Source organism: Microcaecilia unicolor, chromosome 1 (assembly GCF_901765095.1).
Source record: "Microcaecilia unicolor chromosome 1, aMicUni1.1, whole genome shotgun sequence".
Lineage (NCBI taxonomy): Eukaryota > Metazoa > Chordata > Amphibia > Gymnophiona > Siphonopidae > Microcaecilia > Microcaecilia unicolor.
This window is the reverse complement of record NC_044031.1, coordinates 134,099,820-134,120,620: the sequence shown is the minus strand read 5'-3', so window position 1 is coordinate 134,120,620 and position 20,801 is coordinate 134,099,820.

Genomic DNA, 20,801 nt, shown 5'->3' with positions numbered 1-20,801 from the left:
TCTGTAAATCCATACACAACTTTTCAGAATGTCCCTGACATGCCTCCTTTTCAGATACAGTATGTGCAATGAGAGTTAGGCACTAAGTCTTCTAGAATAGCATGCAGCCAGTTTTTTTTTTTTTTTATTTTAGTTACATTTGTACCCCGCACTTTCCCACTCATGGCAGGCTCAATGCGGCAGGCAATGGAGGGTTAAGTGACTTGCTCAGAGTCACAAGGAGCTGCCTGTGCCGGGAATCGAACTCAGTTCCTCAGTTCCCCAGGACCAAAGTCCACCACCCTAACCACTAGGCCACTCCTCCACTCCACAAATCCTAATTAATGCCAATTAACTGCAATAATTGGTTGATACCACTCAATTATTGTTAGTTACGGATGCATTAATTAATTGAGTTGCGTGCAACTTTGGGTGCCATATATAGAATCCAGGGGTATGTTCATAACTGGGAGGTATGCCCATGCTCCGCCCATGTATAAGCCCCCCTTGCAGTTAGGCACTAAGGCATGTAGGTGCTTCCTTATAGAATAGTACCTAGTGCACATATGTGCCTGTCAATCAGTGCTACCTTTGACATGCTTTACTTTTGACATGCCTAAGTGGTGCTACCTCTAAGCACCAGCTTATTGAATTGTCCCAGAGGTGTTCACATTTATGTAGGTGTTATGTACATGAATGCACACATATGTGCCAGTCCTAAGTGTTATTCTGTAAACATGTGACTATCTTGCATAGCATGTATTTTCAAGAGGGTGTACACATGGGTGAAGCATGAGTGCATAGGCGCCTGGTATAAGAGGTTTGGGGAGGCTAAGCTTCCCCTGCCACAACCCCCGAAGTACCAGGCTCTCCATATCATACTAACCAAAATATCTTGCTTCAGGGCTTCGGCCTGACGGCAATCCTTGTGATGCATCCCGCTGTCTCTGACACAATTTCCTGCTTCCTTGAGGGTGGGACACTTCAAGGAAGGCCATCAGGCTGAAGCCCCAAATAAAGCTATTTTAGTACAGTTTTGATCTAATCAAATTAAAGGGACCACACAGAGGGAGTGAAAAGGATAGATGCTGCATCAGGTGGGGGAGAACGAGGGAGAGGTATAGACTCTGCAATGGGGGGGGGGAAATGATGAGGGAGAAGGGTAGATGCTGCAATGGGGGGGAGAAACAAGGGAGAGGGATAGACGCTGCAATAGGGAGGGAGGAATGAAAGAGACACTAGACTAGAAGTAATGGATGAGGAAAGAGGAGAGAGTGAAACGCAGTAGGTACTGCTCTGCTGGACCTGGAGGGGGTGGGCAGACAGGAAGAGGTGCTGGACCCAGCAGAGAGAGGGAGAGAGAGATACTGGGCCAGGAAGAGGCAAGAGAGACTGCTGGACTTGAAGAGGGGAAGACACTAGACCCAGGAGGAGAGACACTGGAATGGGAAGGGGGCAAGGAAAGAGGAGATATGCCAAATCTCTGAGAAGGAGAAGAGAGAGAGAGAGAGAGAGAGAGAGAGAGAGAGAGACTGAGACTGACTAGACTGGAGGAGAAGAAAACTCTGGAGGACAGATAGAGAGAAGGGGAAGTGAGAAAGAGAGAGAGACTGAGACTGACTGGACTGGAAGAAAGGAAGAGAGGGGAGGTGGGGGAGAGAGAGGGACTAAGTCTGAGATTGACTAGAGGAGAGGAAGAGGGAGGAAAGATGCTGGAGGAGGAGGGGGAGGGAAGGACTTGGAGGGACAAACAGGGGCAATATTGGACACAGAGGGGCAATGCTAATCATGGGAAGGGATATGAACACAGGAAATGCAGGACAGGTCAACCTAGGGACACAGAAGAGAAATGATGAATATAGAGGAGAATAGGGATGCTAAGAGGGCAGATGCTGAACATGGAGGGAGGGAGGACCAGGGATACAGAGAGAAGATGAATGGAGGACATGGAGAGAGAAGAAATGTCTAATGGACAGGAGCCCTGAAAAGACGGGGGAAAACAGGAAAGCAGAAAAGAGACATCAGGACCAAAGTGAATAGAAAAATAAAATACTCGGACAACAAAGGTAGAAAAAGTATTGTATTCTGAATTTATTAATTGGAATTTGTCAGCTTTTAGAAATGCATATCTCTGGTATTTTGCATTTGAGTGTCTATTTCACTATTAGTGCTGTGTGCAGAGTCTGACTTCCTGAGGTTTCCAGTTCAGTTTTTTGCCTTCATATTTCTATTACTGATGTTTGGTCCCTTGTTTCACATTTGTTATGGGTCTGTATGTGTTTTGTGTGTGTGACCAAGGTATGGTGTTCTGCTAGCATTTAGAGTCTGTGTAGAGATCATATTACAGTGATTTGTTTAATTTTTTTTTTTTTACTAGATGGTGTATCTGTGTTTTAGGGCATGGTGTAATATTTACAGTGCTGTCTTTTCATGCATTAGGTTGTTGCTTTTTGAGTCCTGGAAGTTAGTATTGTTGTGCAAAAACACACTCAGAAGCTTATCATATTATAAGTTTGTGTATAATGTTTTACAGTGGAGGAATTGTGTTGGCCTTATTGATGGCATCAAAACTTTAATTTTAGTTTGTCATAAAATCAGAGTGTTACTCCACTAAGACATTTTTAAGCAACTTGAAGTTCATGAAGAACCTGTTGACTTTGCAGCAGTGGCGTAGCCAGACAGACAATTTTGGGTGGGCCTGAGCACAATGTAGGTGGGCACAAAATTTTCTCTCTCCCCCCCCCACCCTCCCAGCCAAGCATCTGTTCCCTCTTTCTACCTTCCTCACCCTCATGGCCTATTTCCATATACCTTTTACCTCCCACCACCAGCATCTTCCTGTTCCATCTCTCTCCCCTCCCCCATTGTCTAGCATTTTCCCTTTCTCTTCCCTACCATCCATTGTCTATCTTCTCTTCCTGGATCCATCTTCCCTCTTTCTCCCCTCCCCTGCTTGTGCATCTCTCCTTTCCTCTCCTCTTCTCCACCTTCTTCATGTCTAACTTTTCTCCCTCTCCCTGCCTTGAGCCCCTGGTTTAACATCTCTCCCCCCCCCCCCCCCCCACCATCTCTCCATCCTTCCTTTCCCTCACCTCAATGCCATGTTCAACATTTCCCCTCTCATCTCTCCCTCCCTTCCACTTTCATGTCCAACACGTTTTTTTCTCTCATGCCCTTTCCCTCTCTCTCCCCAACCCACCCATATCCAACCATTCTCCCTCTCTTTTCCCTTGCAGCATCTCTCCGTCCCTCCCCCTATCTGTCTCACTCCCTCATCCCAACAGTGCTCCTGTCTCTCCCTGACCCCCCCCCCCCCCCACCAGCACACACACACACAACAAACCTACCACCCGCCAGCAGGCTGCAGGTTTTTTTTCCCTCCCTTTCCCCAGACACCACTCACTGACATGCTGGCTGCAGGCCTTCTTTCCCTCGGGCCCTCCCTCCCCTTCGGGCAGCGCCGCAGTCTACCTGTACAGGAAAGCTGCACGGCACCGGGTCGTCCTGCCGCTACGCTGCTGCCCTCCGCTCCAGTCATCATCTTTCTGGCACAGAGTTCTTCTGCTGCTTATCTGCAGCGGATCCGCGCGCTGCCAGGGCTGTGTGCTGCTGCGACTGCTTCCACTGCGCTGGCCCCGCCTTCTTGAAGAGGCAGAAGGCGGGGCCAGCGCAGAGAAAGCAGTCACAGCAGCATACAGCCCTGGCAGCGCGCGGATCCGCTGCAGATAAGCAGCAGAAGAACTCTGTGCCAGAAAGATGATGACAACGGAGCGGAGGGCAGCAGCGTAGCGGCAGGACAACCCGGTGCCGTGCAGTTTTCCTGTTCAGGTAGACTGCAGCGCTGCCCGAAGAGGAGGGAGGGCCCGAGGGAAAGAAGGCCTGCAGCATGCACCGTTGCTGGGTGGGCCTGATGCCAAAGTGGGTGGGCCCCTGGCCCACCCAGGCCCACCCGTGGCTACGCCCCTGCCTTGCAGATCCCAATCTCATGAGGCAGCAAAATCAACAAGCTCTCTGAAGGTGGGAGCGGAAGGGGAAGATATGTGCTTGAAAGAGAAGCAGACTGGCTGTGGGAAAGTGGGATGTGAGCGAGAGAAAGAGAAAGAGGGGGCAGATGGATTGCAGGCCTCTATAGAGATGTAGGTATCAACTACTGACACTTTTTAAAAAATCCACTTTAATTCAGTTGCCTAAGAGACCTGTTTAATTTTCTTTGCCATTTTATTCTCTGGTATTTGATGTGTATCTTAATATCTAAATTTAACAAAAGGTATTATCTGCTCCTATTTTGCTTTCACGCAATTAAGGACTCAGGCCTAGCCCTACCCACTGTAGCTTTCTCAAACAGCGGAGCCACGGATCGCGTATGCATAAGTGGAACGTGGGCACCCACATATTTGCCAGCTTTATGCCTGGTATAAGTGAAGGTGCTTAAATGTTAGGCATGTCACTATCAGATTGCACTATTATTCTTTAATGGCACCTAGGTGCCTAGGTTTCATTCTAGAATAGGCTTCTACCACCCACCCTCAGGATGCCTAAGTAGAGGTGCCCAGTTATTCAATCATCCCCTAGGTTTATAAATGCCAATAAATAAATCAGAAAAATAGCTTGTGTGACATTCAATATAATTGACAATTGATATATGGTATCACATGCCACTTACAAGTTTGGATTAAAGATAAAGCAGATATATTAATAATAACCAAGGTAGCAGTATGTGACTAAACAATTTAAGTAAAACAAAAGTGCAACCGGGGCATATTTGCTCATTAAGACTGACTTTTACTTCAGTGGATCTTTTTTTTTTTTTTTTTTTTGGGGGGGGGGGGGTCTAATTCAGCAATTATACTCATAGACATTCTAAAGATTTGAACATTGAAAATGTGCTTCTACATTATTACCTACAAATCATTGCTGTCTCTAAGAAAAGCTGAATCTGTGTTGTGTCATGATCTGATATGGAACACCAAGAAGAACAAGAGCTTTATTAAAACTAGAACATTAATTACATAACTAGCTGACACCTAGTGAAATTCAGGGAAGAAGCTGTTCAGTCACTTTGCCCCTGCTGTCACTTCGCTACAAGCCGACTCCATCACCTCCATTTTGAATATCTGACTCCTCCCCACAATTATACAATAATCCCAGCATTATTTCTCATTTCCTTCTCATCTCCAGCAATCACTCTGTCTCTCTATCAGCTTCTTATCTCAAAGGTGTGCACGTGTCCATTTTTAATTTTTTAAAAAAGGCCTTTTTTACAGGCATGCTGAAAAATGGACCTACACGCGTCCAATACATGTGCCTACAGCAGCGCAGGCCATTTTTCAGTGCATCTTAGCACAAGGACCCCTTAACCAGCAATGTGTTACTGACTTTTATATGGTTAACTTGATTGGTTAAGAGTTGAATATTGGCACTTAACCGGCAAATTGCTGACTCCATCCCTGTAACGCCCCCCCCCCCCCCCCCCCCCCCAAATAGCCGGTTTTCAGTTTGGTGCTAACTGGTTATTTTCAGCAGCACAAACTGGTTAAGTGTCACTGAAAACGACTGGTTAGCCCTGATCAGGTGATTTAACTGGCCAGGAACCATTTCTGGCTGGTTAAATTGCTCTGAATATCGACTCTACTTATGCTAGTGTTCTATAATGGAATCTGTGCGCCAGATGCTGATATGGAAGTGAGCACTCAGCACGCTGCATCTAAAGGCTCAATTTGTGATGCCCAGTTCTAGAATTGCCCCTTGACTGCCTTGTATTCAGAATAGAATGTGACTAGAGTGAAATGGTAGAAGAGCAAAAAGAGGTATCAAGTAATATTTCGGCATTTGTGAAGAGGCTCTCCTCATTTTCTTTTCTGGTTCCTACACAAAGTAGGAATAGAGGACTATATGGTGTCTCTTTCAGGTGGTTAGATGGCAAGACTGAATCATGCACGAGATGCCTTTAGATAATGGATGATATACATATAGCTTCTGTTCTGCCATGATGATAGATATCTTTATTTTACCTGCACCCTTTCTGTAGAACTCTGCAGCTTCCAGAAGCCCAAGATGAATCAGATCTGGCATCAGACCAGAATGAGATGCTAGGAGACAAGAAAATAGTGATTATACTGGTAAGTGTGTAGTAGAGGAGATATAAAGTGATAGGAGTTTATAAAATGGTGAGTGGGGTAGAATGGTTAAATAGAAGACTTTTGTAAAGGCAGTTCAACCTAGAAATAACCTGCCTTTTTCTTTTAAGAAAACTGTCTCAAAGATGAGATCCCGGTAGTAGGCATTTCCCCCTTTTATTTTCACATCCTCACATTCGTAGGCAAGGAAATTGGAGTTAAAGCTGGTAATATAACTTGTTAACATCATGCCCTGGTCCAGATGAGGCTGGGGAACCTTATACAAGACAGAGGATCTAAGTGGAGGGTGCTGAGCAAGCCTTTGCTAGATGATGATTATATTGTCAAAGAAGTGAGTCAGTCAGTCATAATCAATAGGATTTATATGGTTTATCAAGTTCAGTCATTGAAGGAAGTGATATAGATAGTAGCAAAACAGCAAAAAGATATGCACATGAAAATGGAAGATAGAGGGGCAGGTATGCTAATTGCATTAATAAAGGCCATTGATGTTATTAATGGAGTGTTTTACATACATATTAATGCTAGATGTTAATAGGCATGCATTAGTATAAATGGAAAACTGTGTATATAAAAGTATTCATATTAATACAGGTAACTCAAAAAGTTGCCTAACCTCCACAAGGTACAGTTAGGTTTTTCGTGTTAATGCTTTAGTTTTACATTTTGTACAGTTTAGCACACATTAGTTTTCACTGTACTAATAGGTAATGAACCATTTACCATATTTCTTTATTGCACTAATGCATTGGCTTGGTTGATATTAATGTGCATTAACTATTTTGCATTAATTAATGCAGGCACTTAAAGCACCTTACTGCTTGTGTTACGGTTAATGCAGTTTAGTGCACTGGCCCAATTAAGTTGAAGATAAACACTTTTGAAAAAAACATCAGAAAATAAAAGGTTCAGAGGCAATTCTAATACATCTGATAGCTGTTAAGGAAGCCTGCTTACATTATGAATGGATGAGAGTTCTTTTAATTTAGGAAAAGTTAAATAAATCTTTTTTAAAAAATATAACAAATCAGGCAAGACTTTTACTTTCTTAGCTAAGATAGCAAGTAACTTACCAATATGTAATCTGTCCAATATTTAAAGTGAGTTATGCATTCACTGGCAGCCAACATAACTCATTTATCTGATATTTTCAAAAATCAGACATTTTCATGCAGTGGGTCCTTTTACAAAGGTGCGCTAATGGATTTATTTTATTTATTTATTTATTTATGTATTTATTGCATTTGTATCCCACATTTCCCCACCTCTTTGCAGGCTCAATGTGGCTTACAATACATGAATGATGGAAATATATTAGAAAATAAACATTTAGTGTTACAGAAGGATCTTGGCCAACATGATAATGATAAAACATGATAGTAATGTTACAAGCAAATATTGTAAGAAGTCCTGAATATATGTGGAGGAGTTGTGTGTATTAACATTGGTTGATCTTTGTGGTATGCCTTGTTAAAGAGAGGGTCTTCAGTAGTTTGCGGAAGCTCGTTAGTTTGTGGATCATTTTTAAGTTGCGCGGCAATGCGTTCCATAACTGTGTGCTCAAGTAGGTAAAATTTGATGCGTGCATTAGTTTGTATTTTAGACCTTTGCAATTAGGGAAGTGCAGATTAAGGAATGTGCGGGATGATCTTTTGGCATTCCTGGGTGGTATGTCTATCATATCTGACATGTAGGCTGGTGCGTCTCCGTGAATGATTTTGTGAACTAGGGAGCATATTTTGAACGTGATGCGTTCTTTAAGTGGGAGCCAGTGTAGTTTTTCTCGTAGGGGTTTAGCACTTTCATATTTTGTTTTACCGAATATGAGTCTAGCTGCAGTGTTCTGGGCTGTTTGAAGTTTCTTGATTATTTGCTCTTTACAACCGGCGTAGAGTGCGTTGCAGTAGTCTAGATGGCTGAGCACCATTGATTGTACCAGGTTACTGAAAACAGTCCTTGGGAAGAAAGGTCTTTCTCTTTTTAATTTCCACATTGATTGGAACATCTTCTTGGTTGTGTTTCTCACGTGGCTTTCGAGTGTTAGGTGTCGATCGATGGTAACGTAGCAGACGTGCGCCAAAAATGAAATTACCGCAAGGGCCATGCGGTAGCTGAGTAGTAATTCAGAATAGATGCACGTTGGGTGCACATAGCCACTTACGCACACTAACGATTAGCATGTGCTATATGATAGGACACCCATTATATTCCTATGGGCTTCTTATCATATAGGGGATATTAATTGTTAGCGCACTAAGGGGTCCTTTTACTAAGATGTGCTGAAAAATGGCCTGTGGTAGCGTAGGTGTGGGTTTTCGGTGCGCACAGACTCATTTTTCAGCACACCTGTTAAGAAGGCCTTTCTAAAATTTTTTGCCGAAAATGGACCTGCGGCAAAATGAAAATTGCCACGCATCCATTTTGGATCTGAGACCTTACTGCCAGCCATTGACCTAGTGGTAAAGTCTCACATAGTAACCTGCCAGTAATGACCTACGTGCGTCAAATGCCACTTGGTGCGCGTAGCTGACGCATGCCAGAAAATAAAATATATTTTTTGGATACACGTAGCAGACGTGCGCCAAAAATGAAATTACCGCAAGGGCCATGCGGTAGCTAAGCGGTAACTCGGAATAGACGCACGTTGGGTGCACATAGGCACTTACGCAGCTTAGTAAAATGACCTCTAAATCTGTTAGCACACCTTAGTCAAAGAACCCCTGAGGGGGGAAGTTATCAGTGTGGGCTACTGTTAAATCAGGCACTTTTATCACAAGCTGGGTTATTTTTCCACAGGGTCTCATTGCATGAAATGGGACCCTGTGCTTAACCCAACTTAACAGTAGACATGTTGATAACTTTTCCTTTAAATAGTCAAATATCCTATATAATAAAAAGTACCTCCAACATTCTGAAGCTGACTCTGTGGCACTGTGGCAGTGTAAGGTTCCTAAGTCTGCAGTTCAGTGTTTCATTGGCTCTCACTGTCCCCGCCCTCACGTCGAGGAAACGGAACGCTGAATAGTTGCCAAGCAAACAAACGTGACGTCACAGGAACGAAGAACCAATCAGACAGAACGGAACTTGGAGGAGGGAAGTGGAGTGGATTGAATCTCTAACAAACAATCATATACAGGGAGGTACGAACATCAGTGGAGGCAAGTGCACAGAACAGAAGGGAAGACAAACATTTAATCACTTTGTCATTCACTCACACACATACACACACACACACACACACAGACATCACACACACACACACACACACACACTCGATCACTCTGTGTATCTCTCTCTTACACTGTCTGTAAAACACACTGTCACTCTCAGTCTCTCACATGGGCAACTGTATGTTGCATTCTCGCGAGTAAGGAGCTCTTCTGATGTGATTGTTAAACTGATTGAAGGGCCTGAACAAGGAAAGCTTTTACCACATTGTAACTCAGTTTACACAAAAAATATTGTATTTAAAGAAATCTTACACATGTAAACAACAATTATATTCAGAATACAACCGTGGAAACATTAATGGCAGGAACTCATTACATTGCTAGTGTCCGTTTCATTGCGTTAAGAAACGGGCCTTTTTTTACTAGTTGTCTATATAAAAAGAAGCTGGGTCAGGGGAGGGGTGGAGTCAACACTAGAAGCCATTTGTTTAGCAGCAATATTCACCTGCCAAGGAGCCATCTAGATTTAGACAGCAAGAACACTCATAAATGCTGGTATTCTAATAATTTACACATATGCAAATGGAAATATTCAAGCTACATGCTATTCTGCAAAGTTTTGGATGGCACACACTTTGCAGGTGGGCATTCGCATGGGTGAAGTTTGGGCACAGCACCCAATTATACACATAGGGTTAGATTCTATAAATGGCACACAAAAAATGCTGAATGCTACCCTATAGCCCACAACTAAAGTTAGGTGCGGTTTATAGAACAGTGCTTAAGTCCCAGGGGTTGAGCTTAAATTTAAGCACATCCATTTGCACCAATGAAAACATGGTGTAGATGTCCACACCTAAATTTAGGTATGGAGCCCCCTTATTCTATAACTGTGCATATAACAAAAAACCATGCCCATGATCTTCCCTGAACTGCCCATGATCCTCCCATTTCCATGCCCCCTTTTTCGAGAAACATGTAAAACTTAGGTGCAGATCACGTGCCTAAATTTATATGCATACGTCTTAATTGATTCAAATAGTGCCAATAATAGCTTGTTACAAAGCCAATTATTGGCACTAATTGGCTCATTATTCAATTAAGATATGTATGCAATTTTAAGTACATATCTCAAAGCACCCTTTATAGAATTAGGAGGGATAGATTATAGAATGCTATGGTTTATGCATGTCCTTAAAGAATCTAAGTGTGAGCATTTGCATCAGCTATATAACTGGTGTACTTGCTCACACCTAAAATATAGTGATACCATAAACCCAGCTGTTCTGTATAATCACTTGCTTTTTGTTACTCCTTGTTACTCTTTAAGTTCCAAAACTAATTTCAATTCAATTCCAACCAACATGTTGATTTCAGTAGAAAATTCAGTTGTTTATTAATGCAAATTCCAATTTGTATTGTCAACTTATGCAAACTTGTGCAAACATTTTTCAATAAATAGACGTTTTAAAATCTTTCAATCATAGTCCTTTAACAACATCTTTATCACATTTTGCAGTGCACAGACACCTCCAGCAACATGTGGCATGTTTCGCAAACTGCTGCCTCGGTCAGTCAGAATAATGAATGTACAATCATAAGTTTAAAATGCATACTAAGTTTTACATACCTTTTACTCAAAGACTCACACATACTGCATCGGTGCCTGCCATGTTCTATTCCTAACACACCAATGGTCAGCTATATTTAAATAAATCACATGACTCTGTACACCAATGAGAGTGCTGCAACCTGATGATGTCACCCAATGAGTTTACATAGCTGCAGTCCAATCTATTTCTAAATTCAAACCTCCTGGAAATACAGTCCCCAATGTAAATATCCACCATTGCTCCTTATCATTGAGTAAACTATCTACATCACATCCCTCTTTACCCAATTGTATCAGATCAATAACTCACTGTCACACTAGTGAGGAGAAGTGAGCCCTTGGGCCACTGCTGAGGAGCGGCAGTGGCAGGAGAATCACCCAAAACCAGAGACAAGGCAGAACACAGACAGTCAGATACAACCAGGACTGGAGCAGCCGGACTGAAGCTGCTGCTGAAGTAGAGCAAGCTGGAACAGGCAGGGCAGGGCACAGTAGAAGCTTCCAGGAAACCAAACAGAGTCTTAGGCTGGCGGCAAGCAGTAGAATAAACCAGGGAACAAGCTGAGTCTTGGGCGGGCAGGCAGCAAACAGTAGCAATAAACCAGGAAACATGACAAGTCTTGGGCAGGCAGCAAGCAGGAGAAATAAACCCCCAGAAAACAAGCAGGGCAGGTCCACCACAGGATAAGGAGAACAGGTAGCACTGCAACAACTCTCACCGACAAGAAGCTCATCAGATGACCTCTGTTGCCAAGGAAATGTAGAAAGTTTCCAGGTGGTTAATAAAGGCAACCAACAAGGGAGTTCACCAGGTAAGGGTGCTGCTAAGTTCCAAAAATCCCAAGACAGTCTGGAAGGCTGGAAGATCCGGACCGGACCGGCATGACTTCTGGAACAAGGGAAACAGCAACCAGACAGTCCTTTGCAGCCGCCAGGTCTGACCACCAGGTGGCGAGATGAATGAGTGCATGAAACATGGCCACAATCGTGACACCCGCCATTTTATATCTGTCCATTCGTGATGTTTTTGTCACCAATGGTTAACAATGGGAGCTGTCAAAGTAGCAGTATTGATTCTTTGCTTTATTGGTCTTCTGGACTTGCCTACAAGGGCATTGTAGAACATACACTACATTGCTGCTATTACAGTTTGTATTACTTCTTGTGCTACCATTATTTGCCAATGAGTTCCCTCTATGGTTAATGCACAATTACTTTCACCTTGACTTCAGGGCTCCCACTGCCAAAACCATCCTCCGGAGATTCATTGCAGCCTTCGTTGAGGACCCCACCTTCAAAGATAAGGTGCATACATGGACAACTGAATTTTTTCAGTTTAATGAGGAAGATAGTCTCCCTTTTCACACTATTTGGGCTGCATTTATGGCCTATTTGAGGAGGAAAATAATTAAGTACTCAGCCAGACAACCCAAAGACAAAAAACAAATCTTGGTAGATCTGGAAGGGCAGATAAAGAATTTGGAGAGTTCTTACTTGAGTAATCCTTCACCATCTCTCTACCTATCTGCACAATGAAACCCCAGAAGGCACCTGGCCATAATGGTTATACTGGTGAATTATATAAATAACTTCAGACACTTCTTACACCCAAATTATTACAGCTCAATAAATCTTTTTTACACACAAACAAACCTGTGCCAGACTTTTACTGAGGCTGACATTATTGCCTTTCCCAAACAGGGCAGGGATCCCTTACTCACAAAAAGCTATAGGCCCATTTCCCTTATCAATTATGATTGTAAAATATATGCCAAATTTTTATCTACTAGACTAGCTCCATTGATGCCTACTCTTTTTGGTACTTCCCAGATTGGGTTTGTCCGGGGGGCGAATAGCACTGGATAACACTAGGGTCTTTTGCCATATCCAACTGGTTGCACATAAATGAAAATACCTGGTTTGTGTCATGCATTGGACACCAAAAAAGCATTCAATTACATTGAATGGCAATATCTTTTTTATGATCTTGCTGGATTCAAACTGGGGGATTTTTTTTTATAAATATGATTAAAATACTGTACTGTTATCCCATGGTAAGAATTTTTGTGAATGGTCTATATTCTCTATTCTTTCCATTCTCCTGGGGCACTTGACGAGGCTGCCCTTTGTCGCCACTCTTGTTTACCTTAGCTCTTGAGTCACTACTACTAGCTATTCAATCCAATGGGAAGATAAAGGGGGTATGTTTTGGGGGACTTGAGGTCAAGGTGTCTGCCTTTGCAGATGATGTGCTACTTTATATCTCTCATCCTGCATAGATGATACTGGTTTTATTATCCCTGCTGCAAATTTTTGGTGCCTTATCGGGTTACTTGGTGAACTGAGAGAAAACTGAGGATATGCCTCTAAATGTCTTGTGTATTCTTTAGCAATAGATGCTTGACTTTGTTTGTTTTCTAATTTTTTAAGAACTTTTTTAAGAACGAATAGAAGAACTTCTATTCATTCAGCCAGTGTAAAGTCTTACAGTTGCTTGATGACGACGACTCCAGTGTACACTCTAACAACTTTATTTCGCTTATTCTGCCTGTGTCAGTTAACCAGCGAGATTTCAAATTTATCGCCCCTTTGTCACGTGACAATCAACTTCCATATTCCGTGCGTGCGCTTATATGGAGTCTTTCCAGCAGAGGAGTGGTCTTAAACCATGCATATAAGTGAATCTTGCATTTATCAGTGGTGCGCTAAACCGAAGTTTGTCCCCATAGAAACTGATGGCGCCAAAAACGGGACTGAAGTACTGCTTGCAGTTAAACAGAGCATGCGCTTATCTGACGTGCACTTAAATGGAGTGCACTGTATTCAGCCAGTATCTAGTCAATTGGAAAATTCTACTTAAAAGTTATTGTTTACTCCTTGTGGAATCTCAGACCAAGAAGAATAAAGAAAAGGAGAGCTCTTTAGTAAGAGATGTTTTATCCTAATAATTGGGAAAGATTGGAAAATGTAATCAGGCATCCTATGCTGTTGTATTAATTTTCCTATGTCCTACTGGTTCTATTTTTCATAGATGTATCTTGGAAATCTTTAAAATATTGACATAATCCTACCATTCAGTCTCCAGGGCTTATTATCTGCCTTCTTTTGTTACAAATAAGGATGACTCAGTTCAGTCCTTTGTTAATGGGTTACCCTTTGATTTTCTTAATTTGATGCAGGTCCCAGAGAAGAGGAAAGAGCAGTAATGAAATTATCTACTGTGATGTTACGTTTGTTCTTGTTCCTGATAGGGGCAGGTTTCTCTGGCTCTAATTTAAGCACTCTCCCCCCCCCCCCCCTCAATATTCAGCCAGTGGCAGGTAGCACTTTTACTGACTACAGCCGGCATTAAACCTGGATATTCACTGCTGGACTGTTTCCTGTGACCGGCATTGAATATCCAGTTTCTGTTTGTGTGTGTTAGGTGAGCATTCTGTACTATTCTATAAATGATGTACACAACTTGCTTAGGGGCCCTTTTACTAAAGGATTGGCCCGCAATCTACCGCCGGGCTTAGTTCCCACCCCCAGCGTGCACCATTTCTGGCGCTATAAAAATATTTTATACTTTTGTAGCACTAGTGCTTACCTGGCAGTAATTGAGCATCGCCGTGCTCTCCCTAGTTACCGCCGGGTGATGGTAAGTGCTCCCCCCGAAATGGCTGCTTGGCAAGTGGTTCACTTACCGCACGGCCATTTCTTTTCCAGGAAAAAATACAGCTATTTACCTACTGCGGTAAAAGGGGGCCTCGGCGTGCATCAAAACCACGTGCTGACGCTAGCTCAGGCCCCCCTTTTACCGCAGCTTTGTAAAAGGACCTCTTAGTGCAAAAATGCAAGGAGGCATTCACAAGGGTGGGACCAGCATTTATGCCTGCTATTGGCATGGTGCAAGTGGGCATGCCTAAATGTAGCTACATTGATGCCAACTTATGGTATTAGTAGTACTACTACTACTACTTATCATTTCTAAAGCGCTACTAGACGTACGCAGCGCTATACACTTGAACATGAAGAGACAGTCCCTGCTCGACAGAGCTTACAATCTAATTAGGACAGACAAACAGGACAAATAAGGGATAAGGACAAACAGCAGCAAGATTCCAGAATCCCAAAGAGTAGCAAAATTCCGGAATCCCAAAGACTACTACTACTTATCATTTCTAAAGTGCTACTAGACGTATGCAGCGCTGTTCACTTGAACATCTATAACAGAATCTATAACAGAATCTTAGCACCCAGATGCCATTATAGAATTAGCACTCAGCATCTAGACATCTAAATTGTGGTACCCAGTTATAAAATTGTCCCCAAAGTGTTTGGCAACTGTAGCAGCGCATTTGCATAGAGAGGGCATATTTGTGTTCCCTTACCTGGACAACTGGCTAATTTTAGGAAATATGCCCCAATCAGCTTTGCTTCAATGAACAGAGAAGTTCAAACCCTCATGGATGTTGAATTCTGAATAAACCACTCAAAATCAGTTTTCACCCCTACTCAGAATTTAGAGTTCACAGGAGCACTAATTCATACACCAGGGCATATGGTCTCCTTACAATGACAGAAAGCAAATGTGATGATGGGCTTAGTGCACAAGCTGTCTTCTAGAAATCATACACTGGCAAGACAAGTTCTGAAACTGCTAGGGCACATGGCTGTAACTGGAGATGTGGCGCTGTGAGCCCAGCTGCACATGAGAGAAGTACAGTAACACCTGAAGTTGCAATGGAAGCAGCGTTTTCACTTCCCTTTCTTTTCTGATGTCGATAACCAAGCCTTTATGATGATGATTCAGTGTTTAGCCATCTCTGCCCAACCTCCTCAGAGGCAAATGCATATGTTCCCCACAGCCCCAATTGCTCTTAAGAACTGATGCTTCCAAGATGGGAAGGAGGCTAAAGGGGGTGGGGCCAGGGGTGGGGCTTACTTCCATAATTGTCTGACAACACCCAGAAAAAAAATAGTAAAAGTAAAATAGTCACAATTAATACCTTTTTTTATTAAATTTAAATATTAGATATGTATCATATGTCAAAGAATAAAGTGGTTGCTCAAAGCATATATTAAGCAATGTATACTATTAAAAAATGTAATCAATTATTAAACACTGCTATTTCCATCCATTTCAAGCACTTACCAACACTAAACCACATACACATCTATGGAACAATTCAACATCAGATCCTCCAAAATATTCTAAAACCATGTCTGATGTTATGACAAACAAACTAAAATTAAAGTGTTGATGTCACCTCAGTAAGCCAACATACAATCCCTCAACCGCAAACACTATGCACAAACTTGTGCAAAAACACACCCAGAACCTTACTGTACTATAACAGCACCAACTCCGAGGACTCAAAGAGCAAGAACATTATGCATGAAAAGGCAGCACTGTAAGTATTACACTGGGCAGACCCTAATACACCAATATACTACAGACCGTCGACAATATGAAACAATGGATCATAATATCACAATTCCTCATGTACAGCCACAAGACAACCTTTTAGGGTGGATAGTGTTCACAATGAGCTCCTTTTATTAATGACCAGATACTACTACTACTTATCATTTCTATAGCACTACTAGACATACGCAGCGCTGTACACTTGAACATGAAGAGACAGTTCCTGCTCGACAGAGCTTACAATCTAATTAGGACAGACAAACAGGACAAATAAGAGAGAAGGGAATATTAAAGTGAGGATAAAATAAGGGTTCTGAACAAGTGAATAAGGGTTAGGAGTTAAAAGCAACATCCAAAAGGTGGGCTTTTAGCTTAGATTTGAAGATGGCCAGAGATGGAGCTTGACGTACCGGCTCAGGAAGTCTATTCCAGGCATATGGTGCAGCAAGATAGAGATAAGAGTTTTCAATTTTGGCACAGTATAAGTCATCACAAGAACAAAATATAAGAAAAACAATGGACTGCATTAGGGGCTTATAGTTCATTTAGTTATGTTTAAACAAAAGAGATCTGCATGAAACAAAATATTTATTTTTATTTTGACTTATAAAACCTCTCTCTCTCTCTCTGCCCCAATCCAACATTGCCCCAATGTCTTGTCCCCAACCACCATCCAACATGTCTCTCTAGCTCTCTCTCCTTCCGTCATCATCCACTGTATCATCACCCCTCTGTCTCTCCTCTCTCAGCAGTCACCATCCATTTCCTATTTCACAAAAAGTCTTAAGAATTGCTGAAAAAGCATCTATATATTTTCATAACCGGGTGACCAGGCAGTACCATGCATTAATGCATTGCTACATCTCCTCCAAGGACTCTCGTTTACAACCACCCTCTCCTGTTCAGCAAAGCAAAGCAATAACAGACCCAAATACTCCTCCCACTTCCCTTCCCAACACTTACCTGCTTGCTTGATCTGCTGGCTTGGTCGGTGACTGACTGAAAAGAGCTGCGTGATGCAACACTCAAGCTCACAGTCACAGCCCCAAGCTCTGCTGCCGGAATGGACAGTGCAGGAAATGTGTCACAGGGGGAGGTTCTGGCACTGGGGAAGGAGCTGCCTTAGGGAGATAGCGAGCAAGCAGCCGGTAAGAAAAGAAGCGAGCGGGATCAGCAGGGGGTGGTGCCAGCGGATAATACAATTTTGTTCCTGGCTGTCCCGGGGCTGAGTTAGAGGAGGAGGCAGGTGGGGAAGGTCACGGTTGAACTGGGGAGGCTTAGCCTCCCCAAGTCTCTTATACGGGCGCCTATGGATGGAGGTCTCATCTAATTCATTTGAAGATACTAAGCTACTGAACAGTGGCAGAGACACCTCTGCATGTGAATTTACTTTGAGCCTACAGCTGCCCTGCAGACACTTGCAAATTCACTAGCTAACTTTGTTCTGTAGATTCAAATGGACAACCAAATAGCAATGTTTTATATCAACAAACAAAGTGGGATGGGGTCTTGATGCTTATGTCAAGAGATGTTTCAAATATGGAAGCTAGCACTCAGTATGAACACTTTTCTAAAAGCTTAGTATTTATCAGGGGCGCAGAATCAGTTGACCAATACTCATTTGGCGTCTGGACCCTTTCAAGTGGGCCGTAAAAACCAAAGTGGTCCAAGATCTATTACGAAGGTGGGAGATGCCAAAAACTGGACCTTTTCACAACAGATCAGAACAAGACATGTCAGGCCTTCTATTTTTGATAACCAAGCCAAAACTTGGTGGCATCAGATTTCTTTTTTTTTAATTTATTGGAGAGAGAAATTGCAATACACCTTTCTTCTGATCCTACTGATCTCTGGAACTGTTCATAAGATAGATGAAAGCTTGTGCACCTAATACTAACACTCCCCAATATTCAGCCAGCAGCGGGCAGTGCTTTGACTGCCCACCAGCAGCGTTCAACCCAAATATTCAGTGATGGGCCATTTCTGGCGATCGGCCTTGAATATCCATTTCTTGAATGACAGCTAGTGCATGACTGGTTAAGTCAATATTCAGACTTAACTTGCCATGGCTTAGTGATCAAAGATAGGACTGCTATTTATGCAGTCTTATTTGCCCATTAAGTCTGGCTGGTTAATTTCTGAATATCGGGACTTGCCCCTGGTATATAAGAGTTCAACCTCATGGTGCCCTAAAAGAGGATGTAGGTACAAAAAGGTGCCCTGATTGAGCAGCTGTCCATTGGAGGGATTAAGGCATGACACTTCCATAATCCCCCAGTGGCTGCTCTGCCCCTCCCTCTCCTCTTAAAATAAAACTGAAAGGGATACTAGGCGCTATGATAGTTTCAGGTATTATGGGAATTCTTATCAAAGTAAGAAAAAAGTTTGAGGCGTAGTCTAGTGGTTAATGTGTTGGATTGTAAACCAAGAGACACGGATTCAAATCCTACTTCAGAAAATGCTACCCTAGAGGATCTGGATTTGAGCTTTCTACCTAAGAGCCTAAATTTGGCTTCCAGAACCTCTCTCCCACATTTTCCTATGCCATTGGTATCCACATATACCAAGACAGCCAACCCCTCCCCAGCACTATCTAAAATCCTATATAGGTGACGCGTGAGGTCTGCCACCTTCGCACCAGGCAGGCAAGTCACCAGGCGATCCTCATGTCCACTAGCCACCCAGCTATCTATATGCCTAATGATTGAATCACCAACTACAACAGCTGTCCTAACCTTTCCCTCCCAGTCAGCACTTGGAGACATATCCGCGGTGTGAGAGGATAGTACATTCCCTGGTGGGCAGGTCCTGGCTACAGGAGTACTTCCTACTTCACAAGGGTGATGCTCTTCTTCAAGGAGACCTCCCTCCTCCATGGTAGTACAGGGGCTACCAGACTGGAGGTGGGACTTCTCTATAACATCCCTGTAGGTCTCCTCTATGTACCACTCTGTCTCCCTCAGCTCCACCAACTCTACTACTCTAGCCTCAAGAGAACGGACACGTTCTCTGAGAGCTAGGAGCTCTTTGCATCGGGCACACACATATGACATCTCACCAACTGGGAGATAATCATACATGTGACACTCAATGCAAAAGACTGGATAGCAACCCTCTCGCTGCTGGACTGCTGACTCCATCTTAGTGTTTTTGAGTTTTTCAATGATTTAAAACTTGCTACAGTATTAAGGATATTAGCGTAATATAAAAGTGTCTTTTAGTTTATATAATATATTGTATGATTTATTTAGTGTTTTCTTCTTCAACAAGGCACCTTCCCCTCTGAACACGGCAACATTCTACTCACACCACTACCAAAAAACCCCCAAAAAACCAGCGAAAGACATCACTAACTATCGACCTGTGGCCTCCATCCCTCTCCTAACCAAACTAATGGAAAATAGAGTGACCTCCCAACTTAACGAATTCATACAAAAATTCTCCATACTACATGAATCACAATCAGGTTTTCGACCTGCACACAGTACTGAAACAGTGCTACTCACCCTAATAACCAAGTTCAAACAAGAAATTGCATTTGGGAAAAACATACTTCTTCTGCAATTCGACCTATCCAGCGCATTCGACATGGTAAACCACGATATCCTCACAAAACTAATGGACAAACTAGGTATCGGTGGAAATATCATTAAATGGATAAATAGTTTCATCACCAACCTCATCTATATCACCCGCATGGTCCTCACAATGCGGAGTCCCCCAAGGATCGCCTTTATCCCCGATCCTCTTCAATCTTATGATGATTCCTCTAGCTAAATCCTTATCCAAAGCTGGTCTAAACCCCTTCATCTATAAAGATGACGTCACCATATTCATCCCTTTGAAATCCAACCTTGCAGAAATCTCTGAAAAAATAATTACTGGCATGAACATATTAGCTTCCTGGGCCAATGCCTTCAAAATGAAATTGAATAAAGAAAAAACTCAATGCTTAATCCTATCATCAAAACACTCCACTCTCCTCCCAACCACTGTGATCACTCCCGATGTTACAATCCCGATATCTGACAATCTAAAAATCCTAGGAGTAACGTTGGACAACCATCTGACTCTGGAAACTCACGCAAAAACAATAATGAAAAAGATGTTCAACATGATGTGGGTACTGAAAAGAGTAAAACCATTCCTCCCTCAAAAAAGTTTCCGCAACTTGGTACAATCCACAGTACTCACCCACGCCGATTACTGCAATAGCATCTTCATTGGTTGCACTGCCCAAATCCTGAAAAAACTCCAAACTGTCCAAAACTCGGCAGCCAGACTAATTTTTGGTAAATCATGATTTGAAAGTGCAACACCACTCCGCGAAAAATTACACTGGCTCCCCATCAAAGAGCGAATAAACTTCAAAATACACACACTGATCCACAAGATCCTCCATGGAGAATCTCCAAGCTACATGACCAAACTAATCGACCTCCCAGACAGGAACAGGACCAAATCCTCCCGAACATATCTCAATCTTCACCTTC